The following is a 12624-nucleotide window of genomic DNA, read 5'->3' as shown; positions in this document are numbered from 1 at the left end:
CACATTGGGCTCTGTGCTGACAGCTCAGCCTGGAGCCTGCTTCAGATTCTGTGTCTCCCCCGCCCCTCTCTCTCTCTGTCCATCCCCAGCTCTCTCTATCTCTCTAAAAAATCAATGAACATTAAAAAAAATAAATCTTAGCAATGGATTTCTCAAGAAGAGAGATTTTTATCCCATATTCAAGTAATATATTGCTTCCTTGTCTTTAAAGTTACATTCACATATTACTACTGGAATTAAACTACCATAACAAAATATAATAAGGATAGAACAATGAAAACTTTAAGGATATATAATGATCATCATTTGCTTAGGAATTTCTATGTTGGTATTGTTTTAAGCCCATTAATATATTATCTCATATGATCCTCACATTCCTCTCCTTATGAAGAGAAAAAAATTTCCTCAAATTGCACTTGATGCTGCTGCAGATAAGGCTGCTGGAGCTCCAGACTCTGGCTCCAAAGCCCTTGTGTTTATTCTTCCTCTTGCCACCCTGACCTGCCTCTGACTTTGCTGTCATACCCCTGAGGACATATTTCTGTGCATAAAAACTAAATTTCAGTCTATCCATGAAATCCAGTAAGGATTCTCTTCATAATGGCTAATAAATCACTAAATAAACTTTTCCTTATGCACCAGGTACTTAAACTTGGGTTAGAGATATTGTTAAACTGACAGTCAAGGTACACCCCACTTCATACATTTTGTTAGCTAATAATAATAATAATAATAATAATAATAATAGGAGGAGGAGGAGGAGGAAGAGGAGTAGTTTCTCTCCCCAGCAGTGGGAGCCATTGAATTGTTTAATCAGGATGATGACAAATTTGGACTTTCTTGTTGAATAGAGCAGTCTTCGAGTTTTGAAGGAGGGGCTTAGAAGAGAGGAAATTGGAGGCACAGAGGAAGTTAACATGGAAATTTGGGGGGGCATCCACTCAGCATTTTCCATCTCTTTTCCATCTCTTTTCAAGAGCACCCTCATATTTTATGCATCCATGCATAGAATGGCTACTAGTTTAGACCTTAGATCCGGACTGCGTTAAGTCAACTGCCTCTGCCACTTACAATCATTATAAATGTCAACCATTTTATTCAACCTCCCTCATGTCTTAAATATCAATAGCATGTGAATAAAGTATTTTCCTGAATCATTGGGAGCTTCTAAGCAGAAACAGCTCATATTATGAGCACTCAATAAATATTAACCATCATCAGCATTATCGTCCTTGTCCTCAACCGTGTGTTTTGAATGGGATTAGTCCCACCACTCCTTATCTCTCCTCATTCTTCAGTCACTACCCCCTTGCAGAATAGGGCCTCCCACAGAGTAGTGAGGATCACAGAAACTCCATTCTTAAGGGTCCAGACTTTGTCAGTTTGACACTCTTAACTTACTTTACTTTTCTTAAATATCACCAGATATGTTTCATATTTATTTATTCTCACAAAGTAGAGAATGGGTGTGATTTGTTCACTTCCATCTTTGGGTGAGCAATAAGTATGTGTCAAAGCAAGGTGGTTTGAAGAAAGCATTCCTGGCAGAGGACTATATCAACAATGGTTGGAGAATCATGAAGAAACACAGGCATTCTACGTGGGCCAGAGTAAGGAGAATGTGTGGCCTGTCTATAAATGACATCAGGCATATCCTGTATTTAGCACCTGTTAATTAACCATCATGATAGCCATTATAAGAAGTGGCAACCGCAAAGGCTTTGAGAAGAAGAGTGTCCTCCTCACTTGAGAATCATCCAGACCTTCTAGTGCCATATCCTTGTTATGTAGCAGGTACTTGATACTCAGTTGTGGAATTGACCGCTCTTCTACAACCCTGAGGACCACATAGATGACTTCAAATGCAGATCAAAGAGTTTGGGCTTATTTCGTTAATAATGAAGAGCACTTGATATGCTAAACAGGGGACGTGACACGAGCAGATCCAGAAAATAGAATAAAATGGAAACCTTGGGCAGGGGTAGGCTAGTGAGGAATCCGTTTCAATAGACCTACTGTGATAGTGAGAGTCTGGGAAAAGTCTGTGGTGGTAGAAATGAAGAGGAAGGAACAGATGCAGAAAAAATTCAGAGGTGGAGACAATGCGCCTAGAAAAAAGACTGCATATTTGCGAGCATTGTGAGAGAAGTCAAAGATAACTAGAATTTTAATCCTGAGTGATTGGGAGGCTGATGGGACATCTGATCACTTTCATCCCCAGAGATGAATGATTCTATTACTCCTAGAAAAAACAGTAACTGCAAGTCATGTTTGCTCTAGTTTTCTCTCCCCACAAGGCCACCAGGTGGACACAGGTGTTTGAGATGGATGCTGGATAAGAAGTGGGCTTGGTACATGAGAGGACTCCAGGCCCCAGCCCCGCAAGCAGCAAACAAGCCACCCTCCATCCTTGCTGTCCCCCAGTGGGCAGCTATGGGAGTCACACTGTGTATACCGTGACATGGTTGCCCATGTGACTGACTACAGAGAGTGCTCAGCATCAGGAAAGGAAGAAGTGTACAGGCTGGCCACTCAGAATTTTCACGGACTGCTTCTGGCCAGTGGCAGATGCACCTCCCAACACCATTCATTAAAAAAACTTTTTTTAAAGTTTTTTTGCTGTTTATTTTTGAGCCAAGGTGGAGGGGCAGAGAGAGGGAGATACAAAATACAAAGCAGGCTCCAGGTTCTGAGCTGTCAGTACAGAGCCCGATGCAGGATGCAAACTCACAAATGGCGAGATATGACCAGAGCCAAAGTCGGAGGCCCAACTGACTGAGCCACCAAGGCCGCCCAACACCATTCTTTTAACGTGCATGCTTCTGATTACTTCTTAGGTATAACTGGCTTGAATTTATTTTCTTTTCTTTGCCCAACCCAACCTAATTAATTTTTCTTTCCATGATCCTTATTCATGAACTCTAATTGTTAATTTGAGGTCATTGGCTGTCTTCATGCAATTAATTTCCCATCAGTAATTATATGACGAGTTAATTTCTGCAATGGGAGCAGTTGAAATCATTTTTCTAACCTCTAAAATAATATTTCCGGGGGGCTGGGTGGCTCAGTTGGTTAACTGCCCAACTATTGATTTCAGTTCAGGTTATGATCTCACAGTTTGTGAGTTCAAGCCCTGCCTGAGGATGTATCCTGACAATGCAGAGCCACCTTGGGATTCTCTCTCTTCCTTTGTCTCTGCTCCTCCTGTGTGATCTCTCTCTTTCAAAAATAAATTAAAATTAAATTGAAAATTAAATTAAATTAAATTTCATCATGAATGATTTCCTACAAACTGCCTTCTGGAATCCCACTTCTCATCCAGGTTGGGGATTCTCTTCTCCAAAATAAAGATCTGTGTATCAGGTAATACAGTTTCTATACATTGCATCCAGCTTTTCAAAATTCATTGAATATTTTAACTTTTAATTCCTCTAGGTAACAGAGCTCTTTTGGAAATTTGTATACTGTCTTAATCGAAGCATATCAAGTCTGATTGATTCCAAGACCATGCACTTTATCTACATAACAGAAGGCAAAAGTAAAAATTAGAACTTGTAATTTTTATCCTACTTTATTAATTCTAGTTGAAGTTACTTCTGCTAAGTGTATTCTGTGGAAGAAAAAGGTTATTTGAAGAGCTGTCATTCTATTCATTCCTAGCAAAACTGAAGTTTTTAATTCCAGTTGCTCAACAAATAGAGTACTGAGTTTTCTAGGAATTCTTCAAAGTATAATTTTCAGAATTCTGGCTACCAAAGGTTAATTTTTATGTCTCTCTAAGTTATATTCATGGCCTCTTCAGACATTAAAATAAAAGGTCAATCCTTTGGGGTGATGGGAGTAGATAATGAAAGAGGATATTTACAGCTTTACATTCTTTTTTATACATCGTTCCTGCTCTGTGTCTCTAGTTTGTGAGGGGATGCTGATGGCATATCAGCGTGCAGGTTGGGTGGCCTTTGTCAATGTGTCCGGCTTCAGCTAGGAAGGTGAATTCGATAACATTATGCTGACTTGCAAGCTCCAAAGCCCCTGATGAAGGGTCACCACATCCGGTGCATGATTTTATGTCTGCAGCTAACCTTCTTTTCACCTTCTTCCCAGTGGACTTCCTTAGTATTTCTAAAGATATTATACAGTGCCATCTTGCTGACTTAGAGGAGGCAGTGACTAATTTAATGTTACTTCACCTCTGCAGGGATGAAGTCAAGACCCATCACTGTGTCCAGGATCCTAATAGCATATTTGAATATTCTGAACTGCAAGGCTTGTTGCCTTAAGTCGAATAGCATGAAAATGATGAAAATAGACAAGCTGTGCAAAAAAAAATGATCAGTTTATCTTCTGGAGAAGGTTACCTTGGAGGTCAAAAATTTCTTTTGTCTAACAATGCGTGGAATGCTTTAAAAGGTGGTTTATTTATAGTCTAAGCTACGTGATGAACAATCCTGCGCCCTGTGCCCAGATTCCCTTACTGACAGCGCATGAATAGCACACAGGTCTGTTGCCTTTTCCTGATCTCAATGTCTTTAATTTTTTTTTTAATTTTTAGTGTTTTTTAAAATTTATTTTTGAGAGAGAGAGAGACAGCGTGAGCAGGGGAGTTTCAGAAAAAGAGGGAGATATAAAATCTGAAGCAGACTCCAAGCTCTGAGCTGTCAGCACAGATCCCGACGTGGGGCTCAAACCCACGAACTGTTAGATCATGACCTGAGCCAAAGTTGGACACTCAACTGACTGAGCTACCCAGGTGCCCCTGATCTCAATGTTTTTAAAATACAGCTTGCATTTTGGCTCATTTTTCACGGAAGCAAAATAACAATTTACATTTCAGTTGTGGTTTTTCCCTAGACACACTAAAATGTGTAATTCATCGAACCTGTCAGTCTATTGGCATATTCTACAGCTAATGTTTCCCGTGTCTAAAATGGTGTGACTGTCACACTTTCATGATACAATTTTTGTCCTGGGTAAGGGTGCGTAATGAGTTATATACTTCTAATAATATGTTTACTTCCTGAATTTAAGAGCAGGTGAGGCCAGTATTTTATTATTTGGGGAGGGCTCATTTGGTCAATGTCCTCAAATAATTTTCTAAGAGCTAAAAATTAGTCAAATTATTGGCTTACCTAAAATGCGTAGTGGGTTAAAGTAAATGCTTGTTCAGTTCAGTCACAGATAGTTGATTTGGTAGGCCTGGTTGACAGTGTTCTAATTAATACATTATAATAGTCAATCAAAAATTACTTACTGGGCGCCGATCAGGTACATTACACTGATACTCAGTAGGGAGCCAAGAGGAAATAACCCACTAAGACATTAGCTAAATGAAGACATATACTGAGCAACTATAAACTGCAAGCTAATGAGGTAGACATTTGTCATTATGAAGTATCAAACTGTAACTACAGAATTGAATGACCCAAAAGCACAGACATGCTCTGACTCTCCCAACCAACCAGGGATCTAAAGGATCCCAAATTTAACCCTTTTCAAATCAGAGGTGTCTCTGCTTGGGGGTATAGGGGTGATACAGACGTTAAGGCTGGCAGGCAAGCGACCACATCGCCTGGGTATTCTCCAAGTGGAGGAGCTCCGTTAATGACTGTTATAATCATCTGGGGATTGAGGTGCTTGATGCACAAAGTCAGATTTGTAGCAGCCACCTGAGACCTAATTAATGTAAATCCAGCATGCACATTTTAAATAAGCTCTTTAGTTAATTCTGAAGGAGGTAGTATAGAGTTCACTTATCAAGAAATGCACCATATGGCTACTTATAGAATACTGGGACTAAATCTTCTTTCCTGTTTGTTTCAGTCAAGTACAAATTAAGTGCATTTTTAATGTTATAGGAAGGCTTGTAAAGAGGTATAAGAATTCTGAACCATGAGATAATTTCCAGGTATTGTTTCTATGACTATGTGTCTCATTCCCTTAAATCAGAAGCTGCAGCCTTGGTACCTCTGTTGACCAGATGTGGTCCTGGGCGTCTTTTTTTTTTTTTTTTAATTGGCCCAAGTAGTATTTTAAAAATTAATTGTCAACAATTAAACATTAGAAGATATCCATCAAAATTTGAAATTCTAATTCCTCTTTAAAAATCAAGTGATCTGAAAGCATCGAGCCCCAATTCCCAAATGGCTTCAGTCAGCCAAAATTGAAAAACAGCTGCCCCTTTCGATGGCCAGTTTGCCATAGTCCCATGGCTCCAGATCATCTCCCTGACACCATGGCCAAGTGTCAGGTGCCATTTGTCACCATGATGTGTCAGGTTCTCTCCTCTGCCCAGCCCACTTGACTCTGTATCACCTGCCTACCTCCTCTAGGCACTGGATTTTGTGACCTCTGTCTGAAGAGTGCTTCAAAACCAATTGCTTTTGAACAGTATTTGATGATGAAGACAGATATTCCACATTCCGACTTGTTCTAGTGCATTCCCCTGGGATGCCTGGACTATGCTTCTGGGCAGAATCTGTGCTAATTCATTTAAAGAATGCCCATTAATCAAAAAAAGGTCTGATCCAACTTAAGTCTTTCTAAGAGGCTACACAATTTGCCACAACTAATTGATGTGCATATTTTATTTTGTGAATATTTTTACAGCCCAAAGGAAGAAGGTGCTTCTAGAGACTATTGTTTTATAGGAAACACAATTGGTGCAACAACGTACCAAAAATAAACAATTTTAAACACTACTCTTAAAAACTCATTTGAAGTCAATCACATGTGGTTAAAAGCACAAGAATATTCAATAAGCAACATGTCCTGTATTTCTTCCATAAAAATACAGTTAAAATATGTCATATTATTTCTCTGTAGGGGCTTGAAAATTAAACATGTTGTCTTTCCCTAAGATTAAATATAACCTGGTGCTGAAAAAAATCAGCCTTTCCCTTCATTATTTTTTCTCCCTTGATTATGTGCACTGAAAATAAGTCTCAAGAAAATTAAAAGTAAAAACGTGTTAATAAAATATCATGTCAAGGTTTATGTATGAAAACTAAACTTTTCTGTATTTTTCTGCCACAAAGCAGGTCCCTTTGGTAGCTAGAGCAGTCAAAGATTTGTGGCTGAATTCATGGTGATTTAGGTCTAAGTGCCAAATCTTTTTGTCTTTGTGAACTTCTACTAGTCATTTTCTTTTGGAGCTCTGTATCTATAAAAGGAGATAATAATCCTATTTCGTAGATTCATGCGAAGGATAAATGTAGTTTGATGAGTAAAGTACATGGCACAGGTTCAATAAATGATAGCCTTTATTTTACTCAGTGATTCTTTTCCTGAAACAATATTCCCTAAAACCTAGGAAAAACTCCCTAAAAAAGCAAGTAGTCAACCCTTGTTTTTAATTTTTCTCATAAGGAGCTTTATTCACTCCACAAAAGAAAAAGGCAAAGGAGTGATCTATGACAGAGCATTGTTTAGACTAGTAATAGTCATCACTCCTGATTTTCTTGCTGAATCATACATTTCTCAGGTGCATAGTCTAAAGAAGTCCACAGAAAAGTAAATATTTGTTTTAAAAATTAACTTTTATTTTTGAATGTTAGATGAGAAAAGCTGTTAACACAGACCGAAAAAGGAGCTACCAGAAAGTTTGGTGTTCCAAAGAACAGTGTTGAAGAAATGGGATCTGTTAACTGGTCCAGGAAGGTGGGTACCCAGCATCCCTGGCATCAGTCAGACCTCTGCTCTTTCTCTGTCTTCTGATACCCTCCATTCTCTTTTATCTCTGCCACTCAAGCTCTGTCTTTTCCTCCCCAATGTGGAAGTTGAATATGAAGTATGGAAAGATTGATATTATGGTTCACATTTTTTGAGCCCTTAACTATGGGCCAGTCAGTAATCTTTACATTTAACATGCCTTATCTCAGTTAATCTTGGCAAGAAGCCACAGAAGAAAGAATTATTGGCCCAGATGAGAGGTTGGTCAGATCACACAGTCCCTTGGCTAGTGCTAAGGCTGAAGCCGGTTTGTTGGAATTCAAGCTACTTATGAATGCAATCCCAATACGAAATTATATATTTTGTAAGGGTAGTGAATCAATTTTTGATATTTTTCCTATGAAATAAAAAAATAATCAGCTTACTCTTTGCTTGAGTTGGTTTTGCAGTTGTTGACGTTGCTTACATATATATTTTTCCTTTTTCTCCCTCTGTGACTTACAGGCTCTCAGTACATAGGAATGTGTTAACCTTATGTTGCTTGATTTTTCAAGTTGTGCAATATTCAGTAATTTAGATTTCTTTGTCCAGAGGCTATAAGCGCCTCTCATTGACATCATAACACAAGACATATTTAAGTAATTGTGATTTGCGTTCAGTTTGTTGACTGCTTCTTTGTTCTATTTTCTTCATTCTAAAATATATCAAAACTATGTTTTATTCCTTTTACTTTTCTTCACTATCAAGGTTTTAATTAAACTTATGTGACTTTTCAAGTGTTGAGAATTATAGTGATCTTTTACCTATGTCTTAAAACTTTTGTTTGGCTTAGCAACTTTTACTTTTAGTCACATTTTATATTTTATTGACTTCTTCGATTTTTTTAACATGGTATTTATTTTTCTTCTATATCTTGGAATCTTAAATTTTTAAGCTGAAGGAGAACTTAGAAATAATTTCATGTGATTCCCTCATCTTACAGTTGAGAAAATTAAGTTTCAGAGGGTCAGAATGGCTTCCTTAAGGCCACATGGCAGGGTAGAACTGAAAATCATATTCTGTGCATTTTCCAATTTTCTATGCTTTCTTGCTCCTCATGAGTCAGAAAAATTAGAAACTAAAACCTCTATCAAGCCCTCTCATAGCTTTAAAGGTTTATATAATAGTAAGTTCTAACAGAACCTGTTAGACCCATATGTCCCCCCTGCCTTGACGCATCCTTGATATTTTCTTCCTTTATGGATTAATTATAGTCATTCAATCAATTGATTTTAAGGTTCTGGGATATTACGGAGTCAAACGGATTAAATTTTGTTGGAATGTTTGTCCTTTTGTGCCCTAGTAGAAAGAAATGTTTGAGTCCTGTTTTTATTTGGAAATGTTTGAGTTGTGTTGGTAGGTCAGCCCAAGACATTCCTGTTTTATTTTATTATTTTATTTATTTGTTTAATGTTTATTTTTTAGAGAGAGAGACAGAGCATGAGCAGGGGAGGGGCAAAGAGAGAGGGAAACACAGAATCTGAAGCAGGCTCCAGGCTCTGAGCTGTTAGCACAGAGCCCAACACGGGGCTGGAACTCATGAACCGTGAGATCATGATCTGAGCCAAAGTCGGACACTTAACGGACTGAGCCACCCAGACGCCCTGTATTTTCCTGTTTTAAAATCCAGGTGTGCTCTACTTAATATTTAGACTTATGGTCTAGAATAGAGTGGATATCAACATTTGCTCCCAACTGAGCCTCATGGCACTTAGATGTTTGCAACTTAAGATGGATAGAATAGTGCGCTAGATTCACCCTGGAGATTTAAGATAAATAACTTTTTCCTTAGAAAGCAAAGCTTGTTTTAGGAAATGATACTGGAGCAAAGGAACACCTTGCCTGGAATTTACATAAGAATAATTAAGAAAAAGATGTGTATGTTTATATATATTAATGTACCAATGCTAATATTAATGTATATATAAAGACAGAGAGGGAGAGGAAGAAAGAAACAAAGTTAACAGCATATTTTGTCAATATACAAAATTCTCTGTACTATTTTTGCAACTTTTCTAATGTCTGTCATTATTTCAAAATAAATATTAAAAGATAATTGGCAGTATAAAACCTTGTATGATCTGACATCCACTTGATGCCTGGCATGCTCATAAATTAAGAAAAATAAAGTTACCTCTAAAAATCCTTTTACACACACACACATACATATAAAACATTCTCAGATAAATGACAGCCCTTACTTTTGTGGTTAGCATTCAAAAAAACAAATCCCCTGAGTGGGAAATGCCTTGATTAGAAATAAGGTGTGTTAAATTTAAATAGAAAAACAAAACTCTAAATGATGTTACGGGGAGCTCGCAGTCACTATGGGTGGTATTGAAAACGCCCCTCACCCCATGCTCTGCCCCATTTTTCCTAGCCTGTTGTCATAAATTGGATGGAACCTTAGCAATAATTCTGTAAGATTTTTGACTGTGTCCTTTGTCCCTGGCCCCCTCCACCTGAGCTGTCTCTGCCTCTGATTCTCCCAGTTACCACCCAGGACTGTCCCATGCTAGGGAACAGGTTGGCCAATTGACCTTAGGTGACATTCACTCTCGTCTAAGTGTTCCCTCAACAGCCCTCCATGCAAAACACATTATGTTTTGGGGTGCCTGGGTGGCTCAGTCAGGTTAAGCGCCTGACTTCTGTTCGGGTCATCATCTTGCAGTTTGTGAGTTCAAGCCCCTCATCAGGCTCTGTGCTGACAGCTCAGAGCAAGGAGCCTGCTTCAGATTCTGTGTCTCCCTCTCTCTCTGCCCCTCCCCTGCTCACACTCTTTCTCTCACAAGAATAAACATTAAAAAAAATTAAAACACATTATGTTTAAGTGTGGATGGAAAGGCCTTTTCGAAGTGCTTTTCTTTATTAGCAAGCAGTGGTGAACGTACATCTGTGTGTCTGTGGGTGTGGACGTGCCTGTACGTGCCTGTATGTGCCTGAAATCACCGGGGCTACAGGTAGCCGGGAAGGTGACCCAAATGTCTGTTACTATTACTGCTCTGATCACAGCTCATTCCTCATATTTTGATGCGAGTTCCTTTACGGACATATTTTTTTCTAGCAAGATGATTGATAGCTCTTACTTTTCTACGACTTCATTATCTAAATTAGTTTTTCATAAAGCACATGTACAATGTTCCTGATGCATTCTGCCTGATATGAGGAGTGTGGTTTAGAGGGTCTCCTGTTAGGTCCCAAAGGCATGTAGAAAATATCATTTGGCAGACTGGAGTAAAATCATTCATTGCACTCACGGAAGCATCAGAATTTTAGTTGATATAAAAATAGGGCATTTGCAGATGTAAAAGAAAAATACTGTTAAAAATAATTATTAAAATAAATGACGTACTTAGGATTTATTATTTGAAAGAAACAGGAGCTCTGAAGCAATATTCTACTATTATCCTGTAAACATGAAACATAAACCCAATTTAATTTTGAGATAATAATCATAAGTGAAAACAAGATTAAGGAAGATTTATCCAAAACAAAGAAAAAACACTTTTCAAAATAGAAATATTTGGAAAATTGAAAGAAACACAATCATTCTAAATAATTCTGAAATGGATAGTAAAGGGTTATGTCCAGTTTTAACAGTGTAGGTAATTAATGAAACAAGGAAAACTCTAAACATGTATATGAATAAAAACAAAACCAACTCTTATATAAATGATTCTGCATCTGGTGACACACAGGAATAGTCATTTAGTATTTAGAAGTAGAAATAATGTATTTTGAAGAAAGTTTGATCATCCTTATCATTCCCTCTACCCACTAGGACTGTGAGCTTTGATAGATTAGGCTCTCTGACCCTCTGTTTCCTCATTTAAAAAAAGTTATTTATTTTGAGAGAGAGAGAGAGAGAACATGGGGATGGGGTAGGGGCAGAGGGAGAGAGTCCCAAGCAGGCTTACACTCAGCACAGAGCCTCTTGCAAGGTGCGGACTCATGAATGGTGAGATCATGAGCTGAGCAGAAGTCAAGGGTTGGACGCTTAACCAATTAAGCCATCCTGGCGCCCCCTCCTCATTTTTAAAATAGTGGTGAGGTGCCTGGCATGTGGTAGACACTTGAAAAATAGTGTCTACTGATAGTATAATAACAGTGAATGTGTTTTGAGTATTTGTTGTGTGATAGGCACTTTGATAAAAGCTTTAAATGTATTAACTTACTGAACAAGTGAAAGTCATCGTGGTGGTAATAGTGAGATCTTGTAGGAGGTTAGAGGAGTAAGAAAACAACTTTGCAAGTCACCAAGATAATATTGATTTGTAAGAGAATAAAAGCTATATCTGAAGGTCTCAGCAGGAGTAGGTCAAGGGTTGAGTCAAAGTTCTGGGTATTTGGAGGTAGTCATGCTGAAGGTGCTTCGCATGGTACTTAGCCTCCAGCTCTCACATTGATGCAATGCTGAGATGACTATGGCTTCCAACCATTTCCAGATCTCCTAAGAGTCCAAGTCCCAAGACAGAACCTCTGACTAACAGATTTCTGTGTTATATTCCTGTTCTCTAGTGGTTACTGGGGCAGGGAGAAGAAATGAAGGCTTATTCAGCTTCTGTGGTGGGAGCGAGTTACTCCTTAGACAAAAATTTAGATAATACATGAGGAGAGAATGAAGTTTATTGGTTTAATGCTTAATATAAGAAGTAAAATTATCTGTTTATGGTATAATTGGAAATCAGGAAGTGGATGATCTAGGGGCAGGAGTTTAAGCATTAAGTTCTAGGCATTAAAATACCTGCAGAATAACATGAAATATTTTACTGTTATCACAGACCTTCTCAGTCACTGTAGACTAAGACTTGATTGGTGAAAATTCATAAGCAATTATAATAATGTCCATAATAATGTCAGAATAATTAACCATCACAGGTCTCCTGCAAGTGCATTGTTATTTGTAGTTTTAGTATA

The sequence above is a fragment of the Suricata suricatta genome, chromosome 3 (assembly GCF_006229205.1).
Source record: "Suricata suricatta isolate VVHF042 chromosome 3, meerkat_22Aug2017_6uvM2_HiC, whole genome shotgun sequence".
In the NCBI taxonomy this organism is placed as follows: Eukaryota; Metazoa; Chordata; class Mammalia; order Carnivora; family Herpestidae; genus Suricata; species Suricata suricatta.
This window is presented reverse-complemented; position numbering follows the sequence as displayed.